Source organism: Lonchura striata, chromosome 3 (genome assembly GCF_046129695.1).
Source record: "Lonchura striata isolate bLonStr1 chromosome 3, bLonStr1.mat, whole genome shotgun sequence".
Taxonomy (NCBI): Eukaryota; Metazoa; Chordata; class Aves; order Passeriformes; family Estrildidae; genus Lonchura; species Lonchura striata.
Genome location: NC_134605.1, coordinates 68,333,328 through 68,346,486, shown reverse-complemented (window position 1 = coordinate 68,346,486; position 13,159 = coordinate 68,333,328). Strand labels below are relative to the sequence as shown.

The following is a 13,159-nucleotide window of genomic DNA, read 5'->3' as shown; positions in this document are numbered from 1 at the left end:
TGTCTTCTTCCTCCACCCTGGAACAGGAAAATGGTTTTATATTTTTTTATTGTGCTTTTATCTAGTTTTGTTTGTTTGTTTTTGGTTTTATTTTTTTTTTTCTTGTGTTAAATAGTTAAGGAGAGCTCTTGTCTGGGTGACAAGTAAAAGCATCTCCAACCCAGTGGAGCCTAAAGCCACACCATAAAGCTCCTGGAATTTATCCTAGACATAAGAGAGTCAAAAGAGCATAGCAAGCCATTGACTACATTCATGAGTAGCTTCAAAAAGAGAAGAAATATTCTGGGGAAAAAAAAACCAACAAAACAACGAAAAAACCCAGAGAATTGCTGGTTACAGTGGAAGCAGAACAGTGTTGGTAACTTGACACAAAAATCTCCACCCAGCAGCACTCTTACAGCTCTTAATGAAGCAGGATGGTGGCCTGGAATAGTACTGGATTCTCATAGTATTGAACAAGAGTTTTCTTAGAGAAGAAACAGTGGTTAAAAGCGACAGCTTAGGAATTTTTTATTTCTTTAATCAGAAGCACAACCAGGGAAATATTTAATAGAGCAATAGAAACTATTGAAGTTAACAGAAATACTTCATACAGCATTTAGAAGACTCATTAGTGCAATACTAATGACTTCCAGTGCTGTCTCAAACATATGCCTCAAAATAAACCCCATCATTTTCTTTGAATTCTGGAAACATAGAAGTGCTGTAAAAGGGGTCTTGCAACACCAGAGTAACAGGTCTGTTTCTCACAAAATTTAAAATTCAGCTCTCACATACATTCACCCCAATCTCACATGCAGAAAAGTATAGATAAAAGCAGATGTAAGTTAGGGGACTTAAACTGGATGGTAAAGCAAACTCACAAAAACCGATACGAACGTGAGCTCTTCCCACAGACCACTGGCTGTGCACAGCAAGTAGCTCCAGTGCTTCCTCTCTGCCTGGAAACAGAGCTCCTTCCTCAGAGCTCTTCCCAACACCCATCTACCTTCTGAAGTCTTTTCAAGCTTGGCTGCTTTTTGCTGGCTATGTAATACATAGTCCCTCTGCACACTGCTGCAAGAGATGTTAGATGAAGAGTGCAACACCTTTTGCTGAGCATACTCCACATGAAACTGCTCAGAGCACAGCAGAGCTGCAGTTCTGTGCAAGATCTGCTGCTGCTGCTAGTAGCCAATGGCATGTTCCACACACATGACTGGACAAGTAACTGTGTCTGGATAACACCTACACCACATGTACAGGGTGACACACATGTGGCAGGCACATGCTGCACTAACACAGAAATGGTGAACACGTTAGTACCAACACGTAAAAATTCTGTTTTACACTAGAAATATAGCTTGTGTCTTCAGCAAGGTCCTATTTCTTTGGAGTGAGCAAAAGGCTGTTGCAAACAGCCTTGTAGTTCAACACAGGCTTTCCTTCTGCTTTGTCAGCTTTAATTAGTGCTCCCTCTCTCTCTCATCTGAAAAACTTGGCCTATAAACAGTCTAATCTAAAAAATAAAATGAAGACATATACTATAGTTTACAACTGTGCCTGATAATCTCCCAACACTATCCAATGACATACAGGAAAGCCAGTGGTTAAACTCAAACTAAGCCTTCCTGTGTAATTACGGTCAGTTAGAGGGCAAAACTTAACAGGAAAAGCATTGAAAAAAAGCAAATTTAATGATCTTGGGCTTCTACAAAGACATTTAGCAGATACCAAAATGGTTGTAATGGGTCTCTTAAAAATAGGACAGTGGATATTGCATTGTTTTCCCTGCCAAAAAATGTGCCCCTTCACTTGTACACAAATTTGTTTCCCTATGTTTTGACACATTTGGTATAATGACCATGGTAGAAAACAGTGAGAAGTCTACAGCATCTATCAGCTGTCAGTCTCTGCTTTCTATATGTCTAAGCATGCATTTTGAGATAACCTGCTCTATAGATAGAGCAGAATTTCCTGTAACAGATCTTTCATCAGCCTCTCTCTGACAAGAATAAAGGCATGTAGTGGCCTAAATATTTCTCATCAAAGGATGTAAATGGAAGGAAATAGGGGGAAAAGGGATTATGTTTGATAGTAAATGGCATGCAGAGAGACATTAATTCCCTAATATTGAGGAATTAGCAGAGAAGGAAAAAATGGACAAAAACTCTTAAGTGTCACGCACAAGCAACAAATATCGTGGAAAATGAGGACTTCCCCAGACTGATGATTCTGTCCAATTACAGCTAAACAGATTCAGCAGCCCTCAGTAACAGATGCTGGTGACTGATGCAATCCCTAGCTTAAAGCATACTATATTTCAATTTGGTGTAAGTTTCCACTGAAGAAAAAGACAAACTTTTAACTTTTGATAGGCAGCAAAAGAGGACAAGAGATGACACAAAATCCTGTTTCCATAGTGTACAATTGAGGTTTTGTTCACATAGAGTCTTCTTTCTATGTAGCATCTTAACTGCATGAAGGGGAATGTCTGTTAACCAGACAAAGTAGTTAACATTTCAGATCCTATTTAACACCTATGTCTATTTTTGACTAATAATTTCACAAATAATCTAAAATGTCTTGTGCTATTTTTATCCTTCTGTCTGTAAAGTCACTACCTTTAGTTATCATAATTTTGCATAAAACAAAATATAAGGTAAGAAATGCAGTGTGATAAAGTAACAGCACAAAACTTAAGCCAGTAAATCAATGCTATCTGAAATCCTAGAATCACAGAATCACACAGAATCAATTAGGTTGGAAAAGACCTCTTGAGATTGTCAAGTCCGGCCTATGATCAAGCACCATCATGTCAACTAGACCATGCCATTAAATGCTACATCCAGTCTTTCCTTAAACACCACCAGGGATTGTGACTCCAGCCCATTCCAATGCCCAATCACCCTTTCTGTGAAGAAATTCTTCCTAATGTCCAAACTAAAGCTCCCTTGGTGCAGCTTAAGGCTGTGTCCTCTCATCCTATGGCTTGTTGCCTGGAAGAAGACGCCCACCTGGCTATAGCCTCCTTTCAGGTGGTTTCAGAGAGTGATAAGGTCCCCTCTGAGCCTCCTTTTCTCAAGGTTAAACAACCTCAGCTCCCTCAGCTGCCCCTCATATCACAGATATTCCACATCTTCTTGTCACTCTCCTCAACTCTACACAGTCTGAAAACTCCCTAATACACAAAGCCTCCTCTCCTTTCCTGTCCCTTCTGAAGAGCTTGTATCCATCCATTGATTGCAGCCCTCCAGTCATGCAAGCCATCACAGCTTTCCTGGAAGGTTGTTACAGGATTCAACACCACCTTGTAAGATTAGGAAGACTAGTGCCTCAGCACTCAGCACAGCATTCAAAACCCTAGCAGAACGAGATAGTAGATTTTGTATTTTTCACTACTGCCATTGCATGACACGATCAAGGATGCACACAATATTCAAGGCATTTCAAGCTTTTGTCAGAGGAAAAATCTCAAAGCAGACTTCTCCCTGTCTTGTAATACTAAACAGGCTGGGCAGGAATGACATTTACACAGTTGAATCTTTTATTATTTTCTCTTCTTAAAACAATAGCAGCAATATGACTTTCTATATTAGGTAGAATCCTATAGGTGGGTGCTGAACAGGTATAAAGGGCACCAGGACAAAATGCTATTTATGAGAAGGTTTTCAGAGCTAACATGAACACAAACGTGTCATGAATTTAAGCTCACTGGATATTTTCTAAAAATCACCACCAGTGAGTTGCCTGATAATATGTCTTGGGAAGAGCTGACTATTCCAGACCAGTGGAGGCTGCAGAGGACCCCTTGGAGCACAGGAATGTTGTTGCCCGTTGCTAGCAGGGCAGCTGCAGAATGATGTGGAGCACACCCTAATAGAGCTTTCCACCTCAGCTAATGGAGTGTGACACCTCAAGCAGTAATCTCCCCCATCATTGAGCACTGGCCTTAAGGATCCACCCATCTTAATTTTTATTTTGGAATGGGTATTGTGATACAGCACTGCAGGCATTCTCAAGACATGCATTAATGCATCATCTTTACACTAGTTTCTGTTCTTAATTTTTCTGGATTGCATCCAAAGCTTTCTTTTATCTTTGAGCTTAGCAGAATGATAATATAAGTAACTCAATGTCCAAAAATATTCAGCTTTGGTAATCTGCAATGAGATCTGTCCTCCTCTTCATGCTCCTTTATATGCAGTTTCATTACATTTACGTCACATGAGCATTTAAACAAGAGGCAGGTGTAATGAGAGATGAAGAACTAGAGCAGTGTGCTTATGCTATGAGGTGAAAACAGACACACTTGTACCTGGAGATCCGTGCCAAACTCTTATTGAAGAGATCACCTGCCTATACACAATATATTTAATGCCCAACATAAAGCTTCACAAACAGCACTGAGAAATTTTCTAAGCAAATCCCATAATAATGAAATCCTGATACCACAGCATCCTGTATCACACACACATACATTCTGTCCTCCACTTAGTTTCAGCAACCTCCATTGAACCTGGTTGATAAAATAGTCTCCAAAATGATTGTAACTCTAAAATCTATTAAATCCATGAAGTATTGATGAGGCAGAATTAATGTTGAGAAAATTACTTTAACTATCTCCCTCCTCCTGTATCTCATAAAAGAAATATAGAAGGAAAGCAGTGCTGTGGCTGGGACTGCAAAATACAGCACACTTAGATCAGGAAAATCTACATCTGCCCACATGCTTATACTCTACCTATAGATCTATTTGCCATTACAACACTTATTCCTTTAGTAAGAGTAATATCCGCAGAAATGGCCTTATCAGATTCCCAGAGATCATGTTATCCTTTCTTTTTATTCCCAGATATGATCTGTGTCTTGCACACAGCATTATGTAGGCTCTCTACAGTGATCCTCACTCCCTATGCTGCAGGGCTCATTAGCTGTGGGTTGAGAGTATTACCTCCTAAGACCCTGTTGCTGCCTTGCACACATAATCTTGGCACAAACAGACCCAAGTTTGGCAGTATTTTCCATGCTGGGTGTCTGCTGGGAGGCTTTTTTCCCCCTTGCTTTGTTGCTGTTTTGGATTTTTGGCATGACGTCAGCCAAAATTTTTCAAGCTAATTCTGAAGCAAGGCATGGGAAACTGGAGTGATTTATTAATGTGAAAAGCTTCTGGTCACTCCTTGAGCAGCTCAAGAGGTTTTGTGATTTGGACCATAAACTTGCAAGGTGTCAAGGCAAAATCTTTGTGTTTTGATGTCTGCAGAAAACTCCCAAACATGACTAAATTACTAACCTCTGAAAAAAGAAACCTTAATTTGCATGAGCTCACTAAGGAGGTGATGCATCCTAGCAACTAAATTCCGTGGAGATCCCACCTACAATGATCCCACGACCAATTGGGTGGCACCTGCCTGCTTGAAGCTTCAGTTACACTGTTAAGTGATCAGAGCTGACCATGAGACCAGCTGCAAGGCTGTTCCATAGCTAATTCCATACCTCCTGAAAGGTGGGATGGCCCTGCATCACCTACATGTTTATATCCAGTTCTCTGCAGGGGAGGAAGGGGAACGTAAGGTGTGAAACATGCCTGTGTGATGGAACAAGAGCTTTACTATCAACTGCACCAATACACATACAGAAAAGAGCAACACTGATGTAACACTCCCTAAAGCAACATCTGAATTTTCAAAATGTAATGTTTTTCTTTTAAAAGAGCAACTGAAAGGCTTATTATCTTGATTAAAAAAAAATACAACCAATTTAGCACTTGCTAAACCCTATAATGGATACTCAAGCTGCTGTAACATCATGACCCAGTGCAAACATCTTTGCCATTGAGCAGCCACAAGAGCTGGGAAATACAGCTGGCTGAAGTGCTCTGTTCCACCTGCAGGTTTAACAGTCCTTCCCTATTTCTTCTCCAGTGGCTACAGCGGGACAGACATCCACATAGATGGCCCACAGATCAACTTCCTTTTGCTGAGTAATTCCAACAATTGGATCACCTTAAACTTTGTGAGGGGAGGGTGGGGGGGAGGAAGGGACAAAAATGAATCACCAGTGAAATGTAGGAAAATTACAGAGTCTGAGACACAAACATCTCTTCTGCAGGAGACTGGAATGTAACCTCGCTGTGTAGGGTTATCTGATTTAATAAAGTGAACACAAGTATAACAATGCTTCACAGAGAGCAGACTAAATCCAATCTGGTTGGGACTGGACACATGCAGTCCCGGGCAGGGGACAAACCACATTCCTCAGGAATCTTATGGACCAGATTTAGCATTTACTACACCCAGCAGCATCAACATTCACATCTTCTGAATGGATTAGACTGGAAGAAAAGAAACAGACTAAAATTGAAAGAATTACAAGCATAGCATAGCAAATCTTGGTAAGCCTCAAATACATCAAAATGTTAAAGTTTTTCCCCACACTTTCCTTCCTAAGGAGAAAGATAATCCTCACCCCAAAGGAAGAGATAATGAAGATATGCAACAGAACTACACTATTGAGGCACATCAGTGCCCAAATGAATGACTTCAGAAAACGAAAAGCTGCTAGAAATAGGACCAAAATGCATCAGGTCAGCCCTAATTACAGAGAACAGCTAACGACTTGGGCAAATCCTCTTGTGGGTATGGCAGGATACAGGTAATAAAGCAAAAGTCTCAGTAGCTTATTTTTGTAGTGAGAGCACAGATAATACATAGTTGCTCTATAATACTTTTTGTCAGCAACCTGACAGGCGTGAAGAATTATCAAGAGAAATTCAATAGCATTTTTGGTAGACATCAGGGATATAAATAATTGTACCATACAAATTGGACACCAGAAATGCACAGGGCATCACAGTCTTTCTAAAGGCAAACAAATTTACTATGTATACAGATGCTGGTTTTGTATAATTTCTTAAAATCAAAGCAGTCATTACCTGCTAATTTTTTTTTATGAAATAAAGAGAGAAGAAAAACCTGACTCTTCTTGGGGGAGAAAAAAACCCCAAAATAGTAGATGAGTGTATTAGCAGAAATCCAAATTTTCCTTGATATATCTGAGCTACTGATATAATAACTGTATCTATTGTTTAAGACGTGCAGTTGCTTCTAGTCTACAGAAAAGTGTGCAAATAGAAGCAAAGTATCTCAGATTTCAGCTGAAACATCAAAAAGCCCTCAACTTGGGACGGTATCCCTGTCTAAATTTGGAGGGAAAAGAGCCATGGACTCCCAAGCTCTGAGATACACATTCAACATCAAGGCTTGTCATTGAAGCATTCACAGCTTTTTTTGGGAAGAGGAAGTCTACAGGAAATGGACGAATGCTCAGTTGCACTCCTGGTGCAGAAAGATGCAGGTCAGGTTTGTGGTACAGCAGTCCCTCAATTCACTTCACAGCTTTATCCTCCCTGATCCTGATGGCTGTAACCAACTGCAGGGATGGGGACAGAGCCCCAAACTGTACAGTGTAAGTCATGCTTAGAAATACAAAAAATGTTCTGAAAGGCAAAAGTTTCAAGGGTAGTGTGGACTGGCAAAGAGCAGTGTGACTGTGAGAAAAAATAAAAGAGATATCACCCCGAGGTTTTCTGTCCTACATCAGTCAGGCTTCTTGTGACTCCTTGTGATGTGGCAGGGTGGTCATTCTGTGACATGACATGGTTAACACAAACCTACAGTGCCACACAAATATCTGCTCTGGCATCTACAAGGCTGCTTCACAGAAATCTCACCACATGAAGGGTCATCTCACACTGTCATCAGCTGTCATCAGCTTAGCTGAGGGAGCTTTAAATTCAGCCAAGATTCCCCTCCCAGCATTCAAGTATACATCTCTAATCAGCTCTTAAATCCATTATGAATTTTTGATCTAGAGGCTGCATGACCTTTTCTAGGACTTTGATACAAGATAAATAAATAACTGCTAAGCCTCTGAGCTATGTCAAAATAAATTCAAAATGTCCTCTTGATGTCCAGTACTTCTTTGAATCAGTAGGTTAGGGACAGAAACTGGGCAGAACTGTTTCCTTGTCATTACATTTTCTACAATTATTTTTAAACTCTCTGGGAATTTGTAATGCCATAGGCAAACATACAGTGGGGTCAGAGATATTTCAGAGATCCTTACATATGAGAAAATCAAGGTCCCTAATCATTCTACCTCAAAATAAGATGTTGCAAACAGTTTGAAGTGGGAAGCGTGAAAAGAACAGCTGTGAAAACAAACAAATTTTGCACTCTGTTTATACATTTTAAAGGCTGCAGGAAAACATATTTTAGAGCAAAATCCTGGAGCACAAACCCAGCTCCAGACTGACTTGAAAAAACTCCAGGATGTTTACAACCCAGGAGTGAGAAGTGCCTCTTTTCATTGACTCACATCACTATAAGCAAGAGAAGAAAACTGACAGTTTTCAGGTGCATCAGTTTGTCATCTAATCCTCTTCCATATTTCAAAATTCACCCAAGTCAAGCAGCCATGCTCTTCAAGTCTGAACTTCAACTACAGCTTGAGAAACATTGCCCAAGTAGAACCTCTGTGAACCATATTGTGCTTTGCTTTTTTCCCCACTAGCAAGTTTACTGCATCTGCATGCCACTACATTTCCATGGAGCCATGGGAAGCAACTTTCCTGATTTTGAGCTCTTCTTCAAGATTTCCCTCTCACAGGCAGAGAAGATGCAGAGTTTGCAGGGACAGACAGTGAAGAACGGCAAGAAGCAAGAAGAAAGCACTTTTTCCCCTCTGAGGATGGTGAGACATAACAGATGCCCAGAAGAGCTGTAAAGTTTTCAGATGGCTAAATTTTGAAAATCAAGGCCCTGAGCAACCTGACCTAATAGGACCTGTTTCAAGTGAGGGTTTGGACAAGACAACAGTTTGTACAAGTTTCTTGGCAGCTTTGTGGCATTTTTTTCCACCCAGGATTATTCCAGGATTCTAAGAAGCGTGCTTCTTTTGTCACTTTCCCCTTGCTGCTTTTCAACTGTGCTCTCTTATTAAGGTCAGTCATGGAGACCAGGCTGGCCTCAGCTGAAGCATCTTTGAACAGAAATTAGAACACAACCATCCAACTACTAGGTCTGCTGATAAACTTTTTTCCCTTGGTGTTACAAAGCATCACTATTTCCAAACAGTTCTCCTCTTTCACCTGTGAACTTTGTCATAACTCACACAAAATTCAGCCAATCTGTAAGGAAGAACACTGGACAATTTTTAGGATCAAGTATCAGTACTACCATGAAAAAGAAAACTAGATATAGATTGTACCCTCTTTTGTAGTAAAGTCGCAAAGTTTTGTGGAAGTCACCACAAAATCTCATGGACTAATGAACTCATGCTCTGATCTGTGCTCATCTGTGGCCCTACAACCAAATTTTAGTTAAAAATTTGTTGTTTGTATTTCTCATACGGATATAGATGCAAACCTATAACACACAGAAAAGCTGATCAGAAGAGAGAAAATAATTTAAAAGAATGAGCTGCAGTAGGGTTTACCCAGGTAAAATTGGGTGGGACTTTTCATGTGTTTGACAGCTTCTTTGTGAATTTCTGGGCTTGACTATCCTATCTAAGAGTAAATGTTTCTAAGAGTACATGTTCTGCAGAAGGGTAAGTGATCTACATTTACATTTAAACTTCTGCTAGCTAATCCAGGTCTTTCTATATGATGCAACAACATCTGGTGGTTTTTTAATGGTAGAAAAGAACAAGTGTTCTCACAGAGCCAGTCTTTAATTTTCAGTTTTCTACCCTGCAGGCTATCTGACTCTTAAGTCTTCTGCCAGTGGAGAATAAGCCAGTTTTCATCTGCAATCTGCACATTCTGCCTGGAGAAAAAACACCAGCCCAATAGCCTGCTTGGCCAAGGGAAAGCAGGGACACCGTCTTCTGCTGACATGTTTCTTTTCCGAAGGGTGATTGATTTGCACTATCCAGAACTGTGTATATTGATGGTCTCCTAGAGTGAAAAGCAAAATGAGCCCACTGCTCCAGATCTGCTGCCTCTATTTTTTGCAGGTTGGAAGAGCTTTCTCTGAATTACTTCCCTCTAGTTGGGACATGTCAATAATTACCTCCCGCTCTTCTCTCTCTCCTTCTACTTCAGAGTGGTGCAGCTCAGCAGCACAGACACACAACATGCCATAGTTCCAGAGCACTGAGGACCAGAGAAGTTTGTTGGAGGCTGATGCCTCTGGAAGTGTTGCATAAGCACAGTCAGACAAGCAGCAAAGCTCGTCATCTGGTATGGAAAGGAGGAATAGAAAAACTGGTACAGCACACATTAACTATCTCCTTATCTCTCAGACATAAGCAAACCATCCTAGTTCCACATGGCAAGGGTGTCAGTCAGACATTCTGGGAAGAGATGGAAAGATTGTAGAGTGACTGGACACCCCCACCACTTTGGGAAATACATACTTCTGCATTACTTCTGCTCCTGGTCTTTTATACAGCTAGCATGCTTTTTTTGTACCCCTTGTTTTTTAATTAGGCCTTTTTATTTCTTCTACTCCAGGTTTTAGCTCAACCACTCTTCAGCAGAATGGAACAGCTACAAACACAATAAGCAGATGCCACTGGAGCAAATGAAAACACATTCCTTGCCCTGAGGCCCAGCATGCTGTTCTCTGTCAATGCTTTTCATACTGCAAGTCTCGTACCAGAGAAAGAACACATATAATCAACTATATCTCTATACCTTCAAAAGCTAAAAAAAAAAAAAAAACCAATTAAAACTGAAAAAAGCTAAAACAATCTTTATGAAATTCTTGTTGAAAACCAAAATTGATTCAGACAGCACCACTTACCACAATTTCGCCCCAAAACAGAGCAAGTTTACATTCACCACATTTCTTCACAAATGGCTCAAAAGCATGCCCTGTAAAATAAGAGAGAAAGGGAGAAAAATAATAAGTGACTGGAACACCACAAATTATTTTACACTTTTTTCTCTCTCTACTAACATTTATGACCAACTTCCACCATTTTTCCTGGTTTAGGGAAGGAGGTAATGGGATCTGAACCTTCACAACTAATTATTGAATTTCACTAGTATTATGCAAAATATTAAAATAATTGCAGGGCTCCCTCAGACTGTTCAGACACATCACTGTCACTGACATGATGGCCATTCAGACTTCAGGGAGCCAAGGTCAACAACAAGAAATGCACAGCAGCACACAGCAAATGTGCCAATTATTTTAGATCCAACCCTAAAAAATTGGTCAACCCAGTATCTCTAAGTAATTCTGTTTTAACAAACTGGTTCATGACAGCCTCCTTGTTTGAAAACTACACAAAGTGAAAAAAGGGGTTGTGCCACACTTCATTTTTAGACTGTATTAATTACTTGGCATTCTCTAGGAGAACAAAGAGGGAGAAGAAGGAAGCCAACATAATATCCAGCTTGACACACACTAGGACCCTTTTGAAGAAGATGGAGAGCAAAAGTGACAAATGCCATCATTTTGCCGACCCTGAGTAAATTTCAAATGACAGCTAAGCTTTATTTTCCCTCAAGGCAAAATCTTTGAAAGAATAACTCATGGAGCACAGACTAACAATGATGTTAAAACGTTTAGTTTGTAAGCTCCTAGAAAATGGAGGAGGCAAGGATTCTGCTGGTGCCCTGGGTTGGGAGTGGTGACTGTGCAGCAAATGGAGAAAATCATAATTTTCAGTGCTCAGGTGTCCACACCAGTGAAGCCAGATTAAATTTGAACTGCTTCTAAGTCCCATTCTCCCCCAAGTACATGGCTGAACTTTTCACCAGAGAGGTATCTGTGAAATTACTGCTGGCTGAGTAACTTCACAGCTATACACAGATGACTTGGAGCCCTGCACTACTGATCAAGAAAACCTGCCTCAGCTGCAGAAACAGCAACTCTTGTGCCAGCGCCTCTCCTGGGAGACGCTGTAGGCATAAACAGGAAACAAAAGGGGAATGGCTTCTTAAATAAAATTATTTTTACTGGTCATCATTACATAAAAAGTGGTCACGAAATTAAAATTTCTATTAAGGAATAACCAAATAATTATTCCTCTAAAACACAGAAACTGAATCACATTGCTCTAAGTCCCGATTAGTAAGAAGGTATCTGATATTATAAAGCTCAGACTTTGAGTGGAAGGTTCAGGGTGGAGAGAAAAGAAAAAAAAACATCATTACAAATCAGAGGAGGCTGTTGCGAGAGATTTTAGGAACAGACATTTTCTAACAGAAAAGAACAAACATAATCATCTTCTCTGCTTTCTTTGTTTAGCAATTAAGAAAAAGAGTAGGTATATCAAGGAATGAAGAAAAAAAATGAACACCCCCTCCTCTCCCATCACCTTTTGTACAATTTGGCAAAGTTTATGAAAACACTGAAAAAAAAGTGGGTCTTAACTGCTTTGCTCAAATTCAGGGAAGGTGGTTATTATTCCGGTGCCATCTATTTCCCTCCCTAGCTTCCAGGCATTTGGCCTGGAAAGAAAACATCAAGTCAAGAAACTCTACTTCTGCCTCTGAACTAATTGGATAAAATCTGCATGCAGAAAAATTAGAAGCTTAAGAAATGAGCCAGGTCCAAAACAATCCAGTGGCACCTCAACTCTGGATTAGCTCATTATTTTCTTCTACACCATGAGACTGATTTAAAAATTTGCTCAGAGGAGGGACAAATAAGGAAACTGTACTTCGTGCTGCCAGTCTCAGGAATACTTGAAAGACAAGGGCTAGCACCATTGCCAAAAGGGGCTGAACTCCCCCCAGCACTGGTGTGGAGCTTCGGGATGCAGCCCTGGCAGCACTCCTTTCCTCTCCGCCTTCCTCCCTCACCCCAGCACAAATGCCTGTGCAGCAACCAGGATTAAACCAAGCTGGGGAAATTCTTCAAACAAGTTTGCAAGTGACAAAATAAAATAAAATAAAATAAAATAAAATAAAATAAATAAAAAATAAGAAGGCCCATGCTGACTCTAGGGTAAAAGGGAGGAAATAATGGAAAGGATGGACCAAGAGTACAGCTCCACTTGTAACATGTAACATTCCCATGTTACAGCATGGCAATGCAGGTAGCTGCTTTAATACATGCCAAGGGAGTCTAGTCCAAGCCTTTCACTGAGACCATGTATGACAAAAACTAGCAGAGAGAGCTAGGGAAAGGGGTGTCTTGTTAAATCTGAGGCAGACACA

General features: G+C 40.4%; 1 protein-coding gene across 5 annotated transcripts in view; it reads right to left on the bottom strand.

Annotated features, from left to right (window-relative positions):
• FYN (FYN proto-oncogene, Src family tyrosine kinase) overlaps positions 1–13,159 on the bottom strand; it is a 136,986-nt gene that overhangs the window by 66,606 nt on the left and 57,221 nt on the right. For 4 of the 5 annotated variants that reach the window (XM_077782269.1, XM_021555488.3, XM_021555485.3 and 1 more), the window contains exon 2: positions 10,791–10,861. The gene's annotated coding sequence lies outside the window, so the exon portion shown is untranslated. The remainder of the gene's footprint in view (positions 1–10,790; positions 10,862–13,159) is intronic. The other variant, XM_021555487.3, reaches the window with a different exon arrangement.